General features: G+C 39.7%; 1 protein-coding gene and 1 long non-coding RNA gene across 4 annotated transcripts in view; one reads left to right on the top strand and one right to left on the bottom strand.

Annotated features, from left to right (window-relative positions):
- LOC139119962 (uncharacterized) overlaps window positions 1-20,128 on the top strand; it is a 36,978-nt gene extending 16,850 nt beyond the window's left edge. The window contains exons 6-8 of one of the 3 annotated variants that reach the window (XR_011549019.1): window positions 4,776-4,856; window positions 5,451-5,594; window positions 17,000-18,805. This is a non-coding gene — a long non-coding RNA (uncharacterized lncRNA). Of the gene's footprint in view, window positions 1-4,775; window positions 4,857-5,450; window positions 5,595-16,999 lie in introns of all 3 variants that reach the window. The other 2 variants (XR_011549018.1, XR_011549020.1) reach the window with 2 other exon arrangements.
- LOC139119961 (slit homolog 2 protein-like) overlaps window positions 1-20,849 on the bottom strand; it is an 87,745-nt gene that overhangs the window by 57,261 nt on the left and 9,635 nt on the right. The window lies entirely within an intron of this gene.

Here is a 20,849-nt window from a genome sequence, read left to right as displayed (position 1 = left end):
AGTTTCCTAGAAGCATGTTGTGTTTGTACAGCACTTTGATGTCCCAGCAGTCTGATTGGTTTCTCCTGTCACTTTTCCTCTAAAATCTTTGTGTTTACTGAGTCTTTCTAATAGCCTTGTAAAAAGCCCTATCAATTCCATTAATCTCATTTTGTCAGGACCAAAACATGCCGGCAGTAGCCGATCCACCTATTATTTCCTGTTCTATATCATTCCCATTCATTTGACAAATTTCCCTGCATGGAAGTTGAGACAGATTTTTCACAAAATCATACCGTACTGTCATTTCAATGCCATAATGGCAATTACCAGATCTATACCTCTCACACTGTTCCATTGAGGAATGCCATCCACCGTATTAACATTTGAACCAGCAATCTGCATATGTTCCTCCTCATCTAAACAGTGTACTTGCACCTGACACATTCAAACTTTCACACTTCCCTCTTCAATCCTGTCAAGTGCGTGTTGTTGACTTCCTTTCTGTACTGTGTAATTCAACTTGACAGTGGATGGAAATGAAACACAGACTTATACAGCACTTCCTCTACATCTTTCCTCTATCGTATTGCACTGCATCTGATCAAGCCAATAGAAACAATTCAATTAGTCCTTCAGTTTTCATTCCTGTATATGCTTTCTCACATCCACTCTGTTCATTTTGAATCAGACTTTCCCCATATTTCATGTCAGTTCTCTTCTGCCTGCACTGTAAAATGTACAAGATGCATCCCTGTTAAACCACTCAAAGTGCTTTCTCAAAGATCTTCACAAATAGTTAATTTGTCACCTCTGCCCCTTTCAAAGTGCTCTTCAAATCTCTTCCCGGCAATCTACAAGATAGTCCAAATTGCCTTGGCTGGGGTTGGAACTCACTCAGACTAAACTAACAATGTCCATTGCACTGCGACTGTAAACCAGTCAGGTAAACACCAAACTTGATGTGAGTTTTGCAATCAGAATGAAGAGGAAAATCAGTTGTTGCCCTCCAAATTTTAGAAGCGTTCCTCGGAATGGAAAACTCTGCCAATAAGATGCCTCCTGAAAAACATTCACTTTTGACAGACTAAAACTGCAGTACACAAATTGAGTTTATCCATCTTTGAATTGCTTGGAAGACATCCAATCCTGTATTTCTGTGGGTGTTCTGCCAGTCTCCCTCCCTCAAGGTAAAGTCTGCAATGTGTTTATTGAACAGGCCAGTTATGTTTGCACTCTCAAAACAGCACTGCACTCAAACAAACCTGACATCAACACACCAATTGGCTCAAAGTTCTCCTTCCTGTTTATTTGAACAAGATACCTCTCTTTCTTTCATTCTGTCAGTAGAATGTTTGATGACTGAAGTGTTACTTTGTGCCCTCCGTTGTCACGTGATATCAAAAAAAGTTGGCGGGAATGTTGATTTTTGTATGTCAGAGCCCTGGTTTGTGAGTTGAGTCAAACCTCATCGCCAAACCAGTGGAATGAAAAGTGCAACATCAGTATTTGTGTAGAGACAGCGTGTATTCGTCATTATTGTTTTAGATCAGAGCATAAAACCATTCAAGCATTTCCTCTGACCAGTACCTGGAGCTATTTAAATGCACCGGTAATAGAAGGTCACCTGAAATCCATGGCTATCCTCTTCAATACGACGACAAATTCCATCAGATATTCAATAAAATCCATCTCCAAATATATTTATCGACAAAAGTTCTCAAAGAAAAATCTCCTTACCTGAGATAGGCTAATGTTGCTTTTAGTGAAATTATCCTGAACATTATCAGATAACAGTCTAAAATCCACAAATACCACAATAAGCTTGGAAATCCCCTCTCTATCTTATCTCTTCCATCTTGTTTTTAATGTTTGCTTAGGAGGAATAATAGTGTACTGAAAGTCATCCAGTCTGGACTAGTACCCTCCAGAGACATGAAAATAGCTGATGAAGATGTCCCTTTTGATATTACAAAATGCAAAATAAGAACACTACTTAAATCAACTCCCTTGGGCGATCCATTTCTGAGTGCAGAATTTAGTGCTCCGTGTGGTAAGATTTAGTTCAGCATGATTGCCTGATGAAGGGTGGATTATACCTTGAATGGAAAGAGACCTTAGAATATTGCCTGATGCATTCTTTCAGTACAGCTCATCTAAAAGTTAGATTTATTTTCACGTTAAAATATGAAAACAAACCATTCTCCCGTGAGATAACAAACCATTATGTCTATGGCCCTGATTTGAAAGCATGTATGGTAGTGTATCCTTTGATTATGTTTAGAGTAATCTGTAGACCACGATTGTGTGGAATTTTGTTTTTTTTCATTATTTTTATTTCTCCCCTGATGCTGGCGAAATCTGCTTTATGACAGTGTGGAGCACTGGGCCTGTGATGCTGTATTGCCTGCTTGCCTGCCCGCCACACACTATGAATTCAAGTTGCAGTAAATCAAATCTAAAACGGTAAGAGCAAACATTGCTTATACCAATCAATTGGTCAAGCCCCCACAGCCCGAGCACTCCAGTAGCTGCCAATATTTGATTAGTTGCAAGACAGGGGAAGTTACATAGTTTACAAGTTTGTCTCCTCCCTGTATGTTGTTTACTTGCAAAAACTAGCCGATGACAGAGGCAAGACAGCCAAAGGTGGGTTTCTCCCCATTCAGGTTTTTGTAAGCAGACTGTGTGGAGACTCAAGTGATGACTCAACCAGTTTATAATTACAGGTTGACATACCCTGTCACCAGCCCAGAGAGCACCTTACTGTCTAGACTCCCTGGCTCTCAGGGTGAGACACCAGCGTTATTCACACCGCATTGGAGTTTGTGTACACTAGTCAGGCTTCATTTCCACATGTTTGGCCGTGTGCATTGTGTCTAATCGATGTTAAGAGTTTTAGGGAGAAAAACCTTCATTATGGGGCTGAAAATATTCAAATGTGTTTAATTATCAAAGGTAACAACGTGATCGCGTTGTCAGGAATGGGTTCTAAATTGGGACCAAGAATGCTGACATTCAAATGCAACAATGGCATAGCTTAGATTAGTGGTAAGAGATGCAGATGCCGTTCTTTTTTTCTCTCTCTCTCTCTCACTCTCTTTTCTTTGACGGCAAGTCACTGAAGGATGAAGGAAGCATTTTGTCAATGAAACAATGAACCAATAGAATGGTAAACCACGCAAAAATATCAACCTCTGTTCTGATGCCACCCTTACTCAGTATCCGTTCACTAGTCTCAGTGTGTTGGACAATGGTAACAATTTTGTGTGATCGTTGGTATTTTGCTGTTTCACTCTTCTTTCCAAAGTGTATTAACGGTTCCCGTCGTGTAAGAGAGTAACGGTCAGCGATGTGCATTTTCAAAAATAAAATTTTTGTTTCAACCTTTACTGGACAAGTGTGTGTATTTTTAAAACATATATGAATCACCTTTGATAAAATTTATGAAACGTGGCACTCACCCAAAAATAAGAAAATTTGGGAAACATGACAAGGATTATGGAAATCGCAAAGTAGTGTGGAAAAAAAATGAGATTACTGTTCAGGCATTGAGAAATTGAGATGTATAATAAAGCTCTATTGCATTAAATTGTGCAATAATTCATAGATAACATCAATAAAACTCAAAAGAGTCTCTTTCATGGCTTAGGAGTTGTAAACCTGTCAAAATTATTCATCCACAGTTGAAGTAATGCAGCAGTCCAAGCCATGTTGTAGCACCCCCTTGAGTCAACAGCTTCTGTGAATGGCCTACATAAATGGAACAGCGAAGTAGAGGAGGTGATTTGTACAATATTCCACCCGTAGGCATGGTTACAGTTAGCTTTTGTGCGGTAGGCACACAGAATGAACCACCGAAGGCAATAACGTTGTATTATCATAAACAGTCACCCGCAAAACTGCCTGGACCCACAGGGCAGAACAGATCTTACAGCCACGGCTTTATGGCCTCTCCCGTCATAAAGCCTGCCAGGGAACAATCGTACCACAACAGCGGTGAAAGTTTCTGTGAATAAGCTGAAGTGTGCTGTTCCCACCATCCATTCAATGTAATCAACATGCTTCATTCTGATTACCTGTGACACGATGAACTTTGTTTTCTGAGTTAGCTGTGAGAAGGAAATTCCCTCAAGTCCAAGACACAGACACATATAACATTCATCTACGTCCGCATGCCTAAGTCACACACAGACTTCACAAATGATTAGTTATCCATGTTGCTGTTTCTGACCGGCCAGACATTGACTGACTCGAGTTTGTAGGAACAAAATCAGCTACCAAGCATGCGTACTCTTTCTCAAGCAATGTAAACAATGACATGACTTTGAGTGTCAGGAGACATATTTTTTCACAATATTTGAAAAAAAAAGACTGAACACATAGAGAATTAGCTTGCCGTCCATTTTTGTAAATGCAGAGTAAAACGGTTAGAGGAATGTCACCCCGGTAATCTCTGAAACTTTTTTTGCATTTATTCATTGTTTAGTTTAAGCTCCCGCGTGGAATTGTGCTGAGAGAAAAAATGTTACGAGTGATTGGTCTCAATATCAATACAATTCCACTTCATGAATGACAAGTAAAAATCACACCAGATGCTTGCAGCGCCTGGAGAAACTTTCCAATGCACCGGCAGTCTCTAGAGTATAACCCAAGCCCATCTTGATTTCATGCTTTTCAAGGCAGTTGAAACTGGGGCTGTTCTGCCTCTTGGCAAGGTAGTCCTTCTCTGTTCAGTTTATTTGGTTTACTGAAGCTTAAATAAATGGTGCTTTCTGCTATTTGTTTATTCGCAGGGGCGTCAAGGTCAGAGCCGTCCTTCAGATGAACCAGGTTCACCCTACAGTTCAACTTTAAACTTGACATCGTCATCTGTCGTAAGTTACGACACATGATTTCAATTTGTAAATTGATCTATCGAATGTCATTTACATTTGTTCCAGCCGAGTACTTCCTCCGACTCCCGTGATATGTATTCTATTAGCTGAACCATGCCTCAGTATTTGTGTTGGAAATTCCACCCTTTTTGTCATGAAATGCCCGACTAAAGAGAAAAGTGTTGCTACTGGATGTTAATAGTTTTGTAGTTTGTGTATTTTCAGTGCAATTTTTGTTCTTCTTTTGAGTATTAATTAAGAAAGGACATTAGAATGATCGATCAGATAATCGGGTCAAGGGCCATGATTTAGTCAGTCACACATTTATATACTGGATAAACAAATAGATCAATTCATTATGTTCAGCATGTGATCTGGCTTCTGATTGATTAATTCAATGATTCGTCAACTTTAATTAATTGATTGCTGTACTGCACAATTTATCATTGCCAGTGTGTAATCAAACATGATTATCAACTGGCATCAAGATATACAAGAAAAAAGTGATTCTTTAAAATGATTTATTTGCCACCAGCAAAAGGTTAAACTCTTATTTCTGTGTGAAATATATGCCTCTCTCACTGACTGAATTAGATCAACACTTGCAGACATTCAAGTCTCTGGACGTCGCCATGAGAAAATAGCAGTCACATATCTCAAAGAATTAATCTTATCTCCCTGAGAAAGAGTGAGATACGTGGCAAGTCAGAAAAGCAGTAACTCCTCCCTGATCAAACAGTAAGTGCTCCAAAGAAACAGCCACAACACGTTAGATATATCCTGGAGGAATGGTCACACCTGGCATAGAAATGATCTGTTTCCAATAGTAACAGTCACATCCCCCAACAAATAGCCACATTACATCAAGAAATGGTCATATTTATTTAGAAATAGTTGCTTCATTTCTGGTTGAAATTGTCCCTTGCTCCAAAAATACATCCATTCCAGTAATTCAGATCTTCCTATACCACAGACAATTACCTTAGAAAGAGTTGCATTTCCATAAAGTCACCACATTCTGATTTGGTATAGGTACAGCTACTCAGAAACAGTCATGTCTCAATGTTTCTCTCCGCCATCCCCATTGAAGAATCACAACTTCCTTAGAAATGGTCAAATCGGATTTGTAAGCAGTCACATCTTCATAAAGTCACCAAGTTCTGGGCACTTGCTCCCCCCCCCCCCCGAAAAAGTGGTGTTACGCCGCTCCTTTGCCCCCCCCCCCCCCCCCCCTCCGAATCACACCTTCCTGAGAAATGGTCAGATGTTCAGAAACAGTCGCATCTCCAGTATAAATACCACATTGAGACAAGAAACCAGCATACCTCATTTGCAATGGGTGGCACCTTACTGAAAAAGAGCTACATCTCCATGGCAAACGTCAAATCTTCAAGAAAAAGTTCAATCTTCATATAGTAAAAAAAAAAACATGACAGCCCTCTATGCAAAACAGTCGTATCTCCCTTGGCAACTGACTCTACCTGACCACTTAAGTCCAGACTGACGTAAAGTCATCTTTGTAGTTTCAGTTTTACTATGTATATTCACTTACATTAATGCCATCATTAATGCATTAAGCAACTGAGTTGGCCCATAGATGGGAAAGGTAGACACATTTTAGAGTAGCGGTGATTTTACTTCAGCTTCACAAAGCTGTATTTGTGGTTTAATGTTATTTGGCATGTTACTGTTCGTGGTAGCTTCCTGTTGATAATTGCTTTGGTCTTTTGAAGTGTTTCTGGTGCATTGACTCCTTATTGGATTGAGAGAAGGTTTTAGGGTTGTTTTGCCGGCTGCGGAAATGGAATGGAGAAACCCGGCAGCAGAAGGACAGGAAATGTGTGCCTTATGCCTTGCCATTTGAACGGAGAATGAAAAACCACATTTTGAGTTTTTTCCTATCAGTGCCTAAATGATAATACTCAAAGAAAAACAATATCAAACCAAACTTCCAGCCAGAGACCAATCTTTTTGTGATCTGTCCATCAACACTGGCTAAGCTCAAGGCTTTGCTGTTAACCTTCGCCAAAGTGTCACCCAAAATGCCCGGTTGAAAGTTTACACTTGCAAATGAAGACTACAACAAATGTGGCTAGCAACATTTCCAAGTCAAGTTGAAACCTTTCACCTTCCATTTGCCTGTGATTTTAAAAAAACCATGCAAAGAAAATCACTGAACAGCCGGCTTGTATATTTGAACTATTAATTTTTTAATGATGCCCAGGTATCATTTATTTACTATTTCTTTTGTTCATTAGGAAGTGATAAAATTCATTTTAGCACAGGAAAAGGTTCACTTAAGTTCACAATGACGTGAACGTTATTTTCCTTGTAACACATTACAAGCAATCCTCGACGTCCTAATGTACCGTCTTCAACCCACAATATGCCTCAGAGATTTCCGTTTTCCTGTTTCATCCATTATTTATCACATTGATTTGTACATGCTATAACTCGGACTACTATGTAAATTTTTTAAAAGAGATTGGAGTCCTCAAATTTGTATAAATTGTATCACAGAACCTCGCAGAAGGAGGTGTGTCACATCGCATTGTCTAAACTGCGAGTCTAAACTGTGAAGAAATTTCACATTCTTTAGAGATACAATTCCAAGTTCTAGTGCCTGAGAATTCTGAAGCATCATATGAAGCAGACTTTGAAATAAGAAGTGAGATGGCTCATTGGAACACGCACGGCAACAGCAAGGAATATTAAGCCTGGTGATTTGCAGCTAATGTACTTCTTAACTTCACCAAGTCACACCTGACTGCTCACGACGATGCTCTAGCTCCTGGGCAACGAGAAGTAGTCGGTCACTGCAATAACCGTGCTTGTTGTACAAAACGGTGCTAACAACTTGACAGTACGTTAAAAGGAAGCGAGAGGATTTTATGTCTGAATGTTGATTGTTCGTGAGCTTGTATCTCACCTTGTCAGAGCCTGTAGCTTGCATAAAGGTTATTATTTGAATGCGGGCAATGGCAACCAAATATTTTAAATGCTTGTAGATGATGAAACAGATCTGTTCACAGCCATTCAGCTTTTTAGATAACATGTTAGTTCCTAAGTTAAATAGAAATGCATTGATTAGGCAAGTGAAGGCATGCTATTAACAGTAGAAACAGTAATCTAAGCAGAACTTGTTTCAGGAAAAACCCAGTATTTATGCATATTTCAACCAGTCATAATCTAGTCATTCATAGCCAGGACTTACTTCACTTTTAAGTCTCTGAGATTTAATATCTGTCAATTTCTAGGCTGAAGTTCAAAGTTTACTCAAGCTCACTTCACAGGTGCACATAAAGTGGAAGAGAGTTTTGCTGTGGAAGAAACCACAGTAACTTTAGTCTGATAATTCAAATCCCCTGTGATTAGTTTAGACTTTTATGGAGGAAACGGGTCTGAATTTGAGGTGATCTTTGAGCATCCTGTGGGTATGGTCTCATGCGGACTTAGTGCACAAACAATGGCACTGATCTCCCTGGTGTCTAAATGCACTTTCCCCCGTAGATAAGTTCACATGTTCTGAGCTATATTTATGTAGTGCGTCGCCGTGGAAGGTTACTTTTCATTGCTTGGAGTACTCTGCATGCTAAATTCAAGGTGGTCGGAATCTCTGACGAACACCATAGATGAGATGTTCTCGAGCCGACTTAAAATAATGTGCAAGGCACCTGAAGTGATTAGACAGCTAGGTATGTAACTTGGATGACTTTCTGCCTCATCCAATCAGGTGGAAATTACACTTCATCTGCAATTGACTGGCCCCAGCCCGCTAACAGCTCAACCTCACCAACTAAAAGGTACTAAATTCTGCCACGTCCGCTCCGATCATCGTCACCGTTCTATTTACAAAACCTCGTGAAGGATGCGTTAGATTTATATCTGGCAGTAAATGTGGGGCAACTGAGAACGCAGGGCGGGAAAGTTTCTCTACCCTAACAGTACTGTGCAGGGGAGAAAGGCATAAGCTAGAGTAGGGCCGTATAAAAGGGCTGTTGAATAATTTAGTAGAACAAATGGATCCTTCTTTAAATTGTTTGCTTCATTATCTCGCCCTTTGTGTGGCTTCACTAGGGCACTGCAAGTCCCTGACAAAAAAAGTAAACAGCCACTGGGGAGTTTTCTGCCCAATGACTGATAACCCAATTGTCTCCATTATATCACAAACTCAATCCTCTTTCGGAGGTTTCATGTTCATGCCGCCAAATCCCTTGGTAGTGAGTTCTACCGCTCTGAAATACTTCAAAAATAAGACTGATAAAGATCTCAAAAAAAGTCTGAGAGAAGAAAGCGGGCAATTGTCGCAAAACTTTGCATAGGGAAATCACAGATAACAAAAAAAGTTGTTCTTTTCCAATTCTGAAGGAACGCTCTGTTCTTCTTGAGTGCCGACAGTGACTAAAGTCCACTAATGGTTTATTTTGGGTCTGAAAAAAAAATTTGAGTGACGCTGAGAAGTTCCTTGTGAAATTTGTAGCTTGGTTTCAAGTGGTCCTTAACTGATGAAACTATAGTGTACCACTGGTGATATTGTATATGGCCATACATTAAGATTACAAGAAGTTTGTGTGTTCACTACAGTAAACGTGTCATTTAATGCTTTCAAAGCGAGTACTGGGCCACTTTTGTGTTCCTGGCATGTATTGTAATATAGAACTCTGGTGAATATGGTTTCTGTCAAAGAATTTGAATTTTCCGGTCTGCTCAACTTTTGAGAAAGTGGTTTTATTGAAAGGATTTTGAATTTTCACATTTGCTCAGTTGGTATCTTCAAGAACTAGGACATTTTCATTCAGTATTTATGAATAATTTTGAGACTATTTCAACAATGTTTAAGGATTCTCTTTGTTATGGATAGTAGAAAACTAAATAAAAATACGTTCCTTTTTCATAACACAAAACAGAACCGATCATTGAATTCAAATATAAAAGAATTCCAATGCAAAAGCTCTGGATCTGAAATACTGCCATCAGACCTACCCTTGTTTCCCAAAGTGATCTAATTTTATTGCTTGTCTGTTTATTTTTATTAAATTATCTTCAGGTGTGGCAGCAACAACAGTTCACAGCAGGTGTCTTCGCATCACAGTAGCCGAGTAATTAAAACCAATTAACAATGTTATTATCGGCTAATTAGCTAATTTGCATCGCTAATTATCGACCTTAAGCTCGTTAAAGAAGAAATTTGGTCCACCTCATTTGGCAGGTATTAAGTTACTTAAATAGGCATACACTGTGGGCCTCCGTGTAGATACTGGGCATGCATGACGTAATTGCACTATGCTATGAAAGTTCTTGCTACAGCATCAATATTCCTGAAGAAGGAAGTCAATGCTATGTTGTTGTTTTTTTATGTGGAAAGGCATGCCCTTGCCTAATTTAAATGTTATGGCTGCAGGTAACCAGGAGCAAACTGTGTTGTTGCAATACTACGTTCTTTAAAGGGACAGTAGCTGTAACTTTTGGTGATTTTTCACTAGTTTCATTTCGGAAGTCAATTGCAAGTTCTTATTCTACTCCCAGTGCACTATTCAGCTTCAAACATAGTGTCTATATATATCAAATGCACTATTATTATGCGTCAATTCTAGTCCGAACCAGAATTCACATGTCAACAAAAATGCAGTCTACACATGTACAAGTTGAGCTGATGATACGCTGAATACTGTGTATCCAAACATGTGTTTGGGAGTAGAACAAGAATGTTGACATTAAAAACAAAAAATACTAAAAAAATCATGTTACAGCAACTCTCAAACCTTTATTGGACAACTGTACACACTGAGAGACAATACTTAGCACAAAAATGAGATTGGCCAAAGGAAAAGAAATTTGGACCACTCCCCTAGAAGCATGATCATCTGTCGACTTTCGCATTTGACTACCGCAGTCTTGTCCTCTGAGAAAGAACAAACAAATATTGACTCTGTTGGTCTCAGACAGTAGCCGCAGATTCTGCTATTGATGTGTTCCAAGACGTGTTTATCTTCCTGCAACCCTGCAAGGTCAGTGACAGGAATCCAAAATCCAGCCATGACCTGACCAGTTCAGGAGTGTATCTACATATTTGACAGCTGTGAGTCGTACCCTTCAGGAATGTACGTGCACATCATGCAGACACACTTATCGTGACCGGGCAAGATCTTCTCCAGCTGTGTCTCATGACATGGATGTGAAAATTCTCAAATTCTACGGGGCAAATTTTGGTCACATTGAAATTCCAGCTAATAATTTTGTGATTGTCTTTAGAAAGCTTGGTAGGTTTTTTACACAAAATATCTTGACCCTTAGAATTTACCCCAAAAATTCTCATGTAAGCGTTCAGCCCCCAGAAAGGAAATGAAAACCAAAGAGCAGCAATAGAAGAAGTGTATCTTGTTTGACTTAGTTTATTGTAAAGAACAGCTAAACGTATCATGTCCTCCATGTATTAGGATAGAGTTCACAATAACAGGCACTGAAATTGAGAAATATTGTCAATTTGTTGGAAAGTCGATTGTCAGCGTCTATTTCTGCAAGTGGGCCATCGAGCCACATAACTTATTTAAGATGGTGGCCTATGTCAGGCCCCGAGGAAAATCTCAAAGCAAAAGAGAACTACAGTCAACTGTAAAACAAAAACCAATTACTGTAACAGTCTCCATTTGAAAAAGTGACCATATATCACGTTAAAGTACAGAGTTTCGTCTTCGGTGTATTTTCCTAATGCATCATGTGACTTAAATTAGCAGAGCAGTTGCCTGAGTCTCGTTTATTTTGGGTGATGGAGCCGCAGTGTAGTCAGCCGTGGAAGATTACCAGATAATGTGACTTGTTATTGATTATGAAAATAACTCAAGTGGAGAGAATTCAGGGCATTAGAGCATTGCCGAAAGTTCCCATGGCCAAACATATAATCTTGATTTGGCCTTTCGGTATGGAGATGTTTCAGCCACAGCTTTATTGACAAAACTTTCCACTTTGGTTGTATTTATGTTTTTCTGGTCATTCGACTGTCTTCATAAACCATTGGAGGTTCATCAAAAGTCTTTACAAATAAACATCATGTGAGTTTATGTCATCAACGTGTACCGGCCCCAAAGTTCTGTTGCAAGTTGATTAACTTATAAATAAACTTCAGAGTCAAATTTAAATTGAACTGTCTGAATTCAGGGACATAGCTTCTACAGTAGACACTACTTGGGAAAGTCACTGGCAAAACACTGTTAAAACAGAGCTTCCACGTACAAGACTAAATTTCAGTAGAAATTAACCTCTGTATTCTGGACACTATTTATGAAGGGACAACAGCTGTTCCCAGTTTGGTACCTTTTACCCCCGACACACGTCCCTCTACTTGTATGCTGCAACAGTTTCTTCATCAGAGTCTGTTAGACTATTCCATGTCAAGTGAAATGGCAATAAGCAGAAATTTTCCGTGAATTCAAAAAATTTGTCAATTCTTATTGTATTGAAGTTGTAGTCCCAGTGTTGACAGTGACTGGATGGGATTGTATGATTTATCTTTGTGACGCGACTCCATGGATACGATAGCGTTGTAGAATCCTGATGAGGTCAGGGGTCATACCTAAGTACAATAAATAATGCTGAAATTTTGAACCAAGCCTGGCGTTGCATATGGATACAGCAAACTGCGTTTTCTGTGGTGATGTACTACTTCGTACTCAAAAGTTCTATAAGTTATGGAAGAATAAGGATGACTGATTGGCATTGTTGAGTGTTGACTCACAGGGTGTGTATAGGCGTAGGGTGAGGAGAAAAACCCTCAAAATGTGTCATACGTGTCTGATAAATCACATTTGAATGGAGTGTGTAAATTCATCAATAGTAGCAGTACAACGTATGGTACACATCGTCCAATTCAGAGAGAGAAAATCTGTGTCCAGGGAAAAAAGTTGACATTTGCAAGAAATTCATGAATAAACAAAATGAGAAGTAAAAATTGGCTGTAGATATTATAATAATGCCACCAATTATAATTCCTTATTTATTTGAGGGACCTTGTTGCCCTGATATTTCTACAAACCTTCATTTTTGAAAATGAAACACCACAACTTGCCCGTAAGAAAATCTATGATGTCCAAACTTTGAAAATATCATTATCAAATTTTATTAGAACAGATACTTGAAACAACATTTCTATACAAAGAGAAATGATTATCTGTAACTTCCTAAGTGTCACAAAATAGCCAAACTTCAGCTAGAAGATGGAAACTTTGGGAAGTATTCAGTAAAAATGCCTACAAATAAAAATTCAGCCAGCAAAAATTTTTGAAACAAGATTTGTCCCCTTGCGGTCACATGTGGGGGACATACATGAATCACATACCAGCTTACAACCAGATACATATTTCATGAAATTAATAGCCTCTGGTAGGTACAGGCAAAGAACATATTCCATTTCAAACAGTGTTTTAGAAGCGCAAACTTCTCCAAGTACAAAGAGTTTTACTAAAAAATTGATACAAGCTATCTGGAAAAGTAATCATGGGTGGTTTCCTGTTGGCATGGCGAGAGTTGCCGCTCTAAACTTACAGTGCACCCCACTAATTGCTTAATCAAAGGAGCAAGCCGCAACTGACCGTAGACCTAGCATACCCTACAAACAAAGAGTTCAAAACATCTCATATGTCCCCAGTTGTACTAGAGTAAATTTTTACTCATCAGCCCTTAGAAAACAACCTCCTCACATTCAGCAGACTTTTTTCATGTACAAACCTTGATTTAAAGAATCTAGGTCAATGAGTGATTTCTTACATTTTTTGGGTGCAAAATGATTTCAAATACAGAGATGAAACATTCGGTCGGGTTACTGCCGTATAGAGTGTCCTTTTATCTGGCTACTCAAAAGGAAGGGCTTACAGTGCTGATCATGAGAATAACAAGTGCCATGTACACTGCTACATTGGTGTAATGTAGCAATGTGATTTACTGTGAAGATTGTATCAAGTTTTCCATTGACACAGACTTGTAGCCAATAATGCTTTACATGTGTTCCACAGCTATTTACGACCTGACATTGGCGGAAAACGTGATAATGCAGTGTGAGTTAGGTCAGCAGAGCTCATCTCGAAAATTCCCCCTTTGATCATTACACTTGAGCCCTGGCGCTTCGGTTCTCTACATATCATGTACATAGGTTGGGAATCAGACTTTGCCTAGCCCTCTTTGTGTTCAATGGTATATCTACACTGTTCTTTGGACAATATAAAAAGATTTGCCAATGTTATTGGGAAGACGGTTTATCAAATTGATTTGTGATGCCAAGAATATGATTTGTATGCATCAGTTTTGCTTCACTCCCCAGGCTATTTATCTTGGCATACTCAAAAGACTTGAGTTATCCCGAAATGTCTTTCTTTTGATAGCTCGTCATAAATTTTGAATACACAAGAGCAAAGGTGACACTGGAAAAATGTGCATTTTCCTGTTTTGGGGACAGGGATATATGAGAGAGAACATGCATGGATACAAGGCCATATTTTAAATTGTGCCAGAGCATAAAAGTTGACTAGATTCCTGCTCAGTAACGTAGTTTGTCTTATTCCTATTGTGATAAGTGATGGACTTGGATCATAGTACTTGGAAAAGGGATGACAGCATCATGTGTATTGTCAAATTGACTTTTCAGGGCACGTTGAATCAGATGGCAGAATATCAGACATCAGAGGGAGATTTAGGAAAGTAATGGCATGATGGGTATCGCAAGCTGCATAACCATATGTGTCTGATATCAGTGAAGAGATTAATCCCAACACTGCAAGTCGCACCCATATAGCGTCTCAAAGTAAAAAGATCTGCAAGATAGGCACTAATGTCCCTAACAAGGACATCCACCCTCTATGCTGAGAATCCAAAAAGGTCCATTTAAATTCCAAAGGACAATGCTGGCAGTTGGTGGAGTAGTGGGGGCCTAAGCCACGCAAATAACCTTTGATTGCTATGTGGATTTTCTAAGGAATGATTTCTCACTTTGTTGACAGCGTGTACTTTCCAGCCACCACCCTGCCCACCACCCCCCTCCTACATACCCATCCCTTTCCACTTATCCCTCCCACTACTGCAGTTATTTAGCCACACTTCACAACATGGTAACAGTATGTCCAGAACAAACAGGTATGCCAGCCCTCCTTGATGCACTCCACTGAAGTGAAATACCAGTACGTTTCAGTAAGGTCCCTTACATGAGAGAAGAGAGAAATTGTAAGCCCCATAGAAAAAAAAAGGAACAGGTTGAATCAGCCTTTTCATGCAAAAAATTTCAAAGTATTCCATTTCTTCAGTGCAAGCTTCGGAAGTCACTTAACCAAGGGTAGATCAACGTTAAACCACCGAAGATAAAAACAATCTATTATGCAAATTGTCCTTGCTGAGTGTCAACTCACTACATCTTCCACAGGTGTGTAAACTTAACACTCTTAAAAGAATGCCATCTAAAGAACAGGATTTCTTCCGCTGAGTTTGTTTTGGTTACCATTAAGCAGGAAGACAAGGCCTTCCTCAATGAGTGCCTTTCTCAGCCCACAGTGAGGAGATTGCACCGAGGTGTTTCACACGTTTTCTGTTGACTTTAATGCTTACTGTCCATTTGGCTATTTTGTAACTGTAAACAGATACTTCTGTATTCCTATTTATATAAATGCTGTCCAAGTTTGAAGCCAAGGCGGAATCTCCGACCACAATTCACCAGATTGCCCAATCTGGCATAAACCAGCCACAGTGAGAGCCTTTGAGTTGCAAGTCTTGCTGTGGGGGTTCCCACTCTCAAACAATAACACAATATCAAATTATGTTGCATATGTAACCTTGTAATGCCCTTGTCAGACTTCAAAATGCATATATCAATGACAGGTTTCAATATGACTGCATATTTATTTTTCCATATGAGACGTTGATTACTTCTGTTTTTCCCCAATTTGTTTGTTTGTTTGTTTCTTAATTCGCTTTTACCGTATAAATTCTTTAAATTCTCACAGGCATCAATGAGTAACCCCGTCTTCATACTGTTTAAATTCGGCAATGAAAAGCGTACTGACAATTTAACGCAAATTAGCGGTCTGTTTAGTTTTCTATTCCGAAATGTGGCTCAGGAGACTAAAACATTGGAAGTTTTTGTATCAGGAACAGCCAGTCGTCATCCCGGGAATGGTTGGCCCTTTTAGTAAAGCTAATACACCATGCTATCAGAGTTAAATTGATTCTGCCAAAGAGCTAACAAAATTGATTGAGTTCATGCCCCGAAGGACAGAAACCAATAAGCATCAATCAGTGGTATAATTTCCACTTTCCTCTCACCTGTTTTTCTGATTACCGCTGAAGAATACTGCACTATTGTCTTGTACAAATAAGACGTGCCTGTATATTCACGTTTCTACATCACTCTTTCTTCTGCCATCAAAAGGGAAATTGCAGGAAAATAGATGTCTTTGCACAAGTACCTTTCCATCGAGATGTCATAATGGATTTCAAGAGAATGTCGGACGGTGTTCCGTTCAGAATCCTTGCTCTTGACTTCCGTCAGTGAGTGGAGAGCTACATTGTATGTGATTCAAGTGTACTGATCAACAACCTTCTCAAAAAATTATTTTTTAATCAAGTTTAAGTTTTACAAATAATGTTCAAAGTGCTGATTCGCGTAGGAAGACGTCTTTATTGCTTCAACTTCCTTCGGTATTCGTTCATGCCGGCTGCTAATAATTGAATGTATAATGTGTATAATCGTGTATTTTGTCTCATAGTTTTTAATGTACTCATTTTTACTCGTGTAACAATGTGAAAAAAGGGTATCAGGAATTTTGCCACTAAAAAATGTATTACCTTGCGAATAAATAGTCACTTCCAGAAGTGAAATTCATTCAGCTGATGAACAAGCCCTGCTATAATGTGATGGGCCTCAATCAGGACATATACAGATACACAGAATAACCCCACCAACTCACAGCTCTGTTGGCGGTACTGGGAGCCAGAAGATACCATTTACTTTGCTGTGTAGGTTAACACATAGCACACGCACAGTGTTAGAGAGGTTGCAGACACACAGTTGGAATGCTTATCATCTAACCACAGGCACACCACCATTGAAACCATTGAAAAAAACATGATTGGGTTAACATCCTATTCTTTTGTTTTATTTCCCCTAGGTTCTGTGACATCTGCTGTGCGACTGGGAGAAACGAAACAGCAGTGGTGAGGCTGCACAAAGTGGTCACCTCAAACGGCCAAAATGGACCATTCACCTGTTGTGCTTCTGTAATGAACTTGAACTGGAACCCATTTGTAAACAATTTCACAACCTGAGACGTCACCACCTTAACATTTCAATGGTCTTTCTCGCACCTGTGTTTGGCGGTCTCAGAGTTTCCATGGGTGGACAAATATTTGACCAGTTCTGCTTGAGTCAGACTTGCCGCAGTGTGCGCTGACAGAAGAGATGATGTCACCCTCTTGAGTCGGAAACCTGTGCGACTTCAAAAAAGCTTTAAGGTTACTGGCAATCTGATTTAAACTACTCGGGATGTTATGTTACTATGAACATCGGTGGACTGAGTGTGTTTGATGTGTCACCTTTGCATTTCAAAACCATCAGTATATGCTGAGCTTAGCACGTGAACTCAAGTAGAAAATACCAGCACAGTAAAAGAATACCTTTTTTTTCTCTTCCAAAACGAGGGGGAGTGAAACGTGAGCTCATTCTGCTGACCTAGACAATTAGGTCCTGCCCTGCCTGGGCTGTGAGACAAAAAGCAGAAACAAGCTACTGTTCTTGTGTGCATTCTCAGTGAACTTGAACAGCCTGAGTTGAATATCTCATCCAGTGAACTCCTTCCGTGGTCGAACTGGGTTGCGCTAGCGACCAATAACGTGCCTGTTGGCAGGAAATTGCAGGATCATTGTCCTCGCCGGAAAAAGTTTGGCATGTCAGAATTTGGCCTGTTTTCCATCATTGCATCCAACTAGAGAAAAGTATGGCCCGGCATAAAGTAACAAATTGCATAGGGGGAGTCAGTAAGTCTCTGAACTCTGTCTCAAAGACATTGACATGGCGTGTGCCACTCATGAAAACAGCCCCATTCCCAACACCTCATGCCTTCCTGTGCCGATCCTTCACACAAAATGTCAACACACAGTAGGTCCATGCTGCATAGTTTATTTTTTTCCACTTTTCAGCCGCTGAACATTGGATCCACTGTACTCCCCCTGTATAGTCTCCACACAGATCAGATCTCCAAGCAAATGGTATCTTTCATCGGGTAGACTTTTAGGCCTGGTTCTCTGTTTGTTTGTGGCAGTCCCAGAGCCACGGACTTGCATTCCCTTAATCAATTCTAGCTAATACATTGTGTTAAGTCAATACTATTTTAAGGAGGGTTACTGCTGACATATCCTGTGCACACAACCGAGGAAACCTGTCGCAATTTCTGAATTGACTGGAGCTGCAGGTCAGTGCCTTTGATACACTCGGCTGACACACGTCACAAAATTTTCCTGAAAAATCTAATTTTTCCCCGGCTCGAACATAACTTTTCAGTGGCCTGAAAAGTTCCCACTTTAGGAGGCGTATCATGTATGTCAGTATGGCCAGATTTATTTTGAGTTAGAGATTTGCTGTGTGTTTTTCCCTTCAAGTGGCTCACTCAAACTGGGAATAATGGACAGTCGTCGGACATGCTTGGCTGCTGAACTCTTCATTGGTACAGTCTTCCGACTTTATCAAGGTTTATGGCAGCTGACATTCAAGAGTCGGTTCAGTTGGCAGCACAAATTGACAGTTAAGTTGTTGTGCACCACAGACGATGATAAAGCGGCTTTGGACGGCAGGATTGCTTTCATGAGAGGAAACAAGCTTTGCTGCATCTCAACTCATAAATCTGTCACTATGGAAAAAATTAATTTCTTTTTTCCGTAGCCCGGTCATAGTGATGCATTCATTAAAATTCTGGACCGTGTTTACTGTGGCTTTAAATTGACAGTGCATTTCAACATTTGCGGGGCAAGAATGACAAAAATTCACAGCCAAAGAAGAAGTGGGAATATTTGACTGAACACGTCTCAGCTCAGTATTGTATAGATACAGCAAATGTATCCACTCTGCAGAGATCGTTTGCAGGATCGTGTTGCATTGGAATAAAGGTGGTATCTTTACACCTACTTTGTAGGAGGAACGGCAGTTTCGTTGTTGCAACCCGCTTGCTGGAATGGTCGCCGGGTCAAAGGTCACAAACCAGAGACCTCCACCGAGTCGGGCCTGGATGCAGTAATTTTGTAAACCCAAATAAATAGAACAACTGTATCCCCAACACTTTGATTTCATTCTCTGAAAGCAGATCATAGAGGCCCACACACATACAAGGGAGGACTATAAAAAATGGTAAAATGACTGTCTAAGGGGGTTGGCCGGCAATTAATGACATAGTATTGAATATAAAGATGGTGTTTTGGTCAAAGTACTGGTGCAAAAATTCGCAGGTTTCTCCATCACGGGCCATGATGCAGGGTAATGAAAGGGTTTGTGAAAAAAAAGAATCACCGGAAATTGCATTGTTGCAGTTTTTAGTGTCTATGGACACTTGTAAAGCACTGATAAAGGGGACATATATACTGAATGCTATAATGAAAGGGTATTTTCTTGAATTCAAAAGAAAATACGTCAATGGATGGAGATATGTATTCTGATTATGAAACGGCTCTAATCCAATTGAATGTTAGAAACGGACATGCCATCATGTAGATTTCAGGAACTTTGTTCTACATGTAACGAGAGACTGCTGGTTACATCATGCATAGTTTGGGCCTGTCTATCACAAAGTCATTGTCTATATTGTTTTACCGCAGACCTGACACAACCAAGATTATTCAACTTCTCTTTCTTGTACTTCTCAAAATATTTCGACAAAAGACCAAAGTAAATTTTCTAATGTCAATAGATGACTCCACACATACTGACTGTATCTTGGGGAAGACTTTTGAATGTGAAGATGTTGAAAAGACGCTAATGCGTGGACTGATGGATACTAAAACCTCACGTTTGCTTTACACTAAGAATTGCAAACAGACTTTGTGAGAGTGACTCAGATGGGATGCGTAGTTTAGCAAATGTTGCATTTCCAAGTTTTTTTTAGCTATGCGCCACAGAACTGACATCTTGCTTCATCTTTTTATGATGGATAGATTCCTTTGACAAAGTGTATTTTAAGATTTGCAAATATCTATATTTATCTGGTTGAAACTCGATTTTCATTCTGTTATGATACCATCTTAAAATACTGCAATGCGGATTCTTGCATTCCTCCTGCAGATAAAACATGTTGCCAGCAGCAACCTCTTTTGACATGGTGGACATCAATCATATCCCATGATGCTTTCACTGATTTAACGTGTACAAGGTGCATCATCACCTATATATGGTAATAAATGAGTTTGGTAAAATGAGAAACAGCCAATCAACAGTGGGTTTATACTCTCTGTCCATGTGATTGATGTCCACCAGTCACGTCAGAATACTCAATGATGACATATCTGTCTGTCTTGAAGTCTGACAAAAATGGAAGCGGCAAGGCCAGACGACGGCACTTGGGATGGCATTGTGCAAAAAGAAGTGAAAGCGGAGATTCCTGACTGCGTAGCGGATAAAGTGCACAGGTTGGAGTAAACGTGGTTGCCTTTGATATGCAAATGAGACAGTGAATGGGCTATTGAAGCCAGCATGTATTGGTCCAATACATTCAATGCATTTTCGTGGACTCTTAAGGTGCTCACACTTTTCACCCCAAAAAAATTTTCTTTCGGAAGATGAAGAGAAGACAACAATGCTGAGAAGGGAAATTATCCATCTCTTTGGAAGAGCTCTTCGCTCCAGCTTTAATTGCTCCTTAGTGCCACAGGATCACTAGGCTGAAAGAATCTCAGTTTTTTCCTTTCTCTCTGCGGTCTTGACACGGACTGCCCGTATCATGTTCTGCTGAGAATGGCAAAGTGACGACACCCAAATGT

Source organism: Ptychodera flava, chromosome 20 (genome assembly GCF_041260155.1).
Source record: "Ptychodera flava strain L36383 chromosome 20, AS_Pfla_20210202, whole genome shotgun sequence".
Taxonomy (NCBI): Eukaryota; Metazoa; Hemichordata; class Enteropneusta; family Ptychoderidae; genus Ptychodera; species Ptychodera flava.
This window is presented reverse-complemented; position numbering and strand designations above follow the sequence as displayed.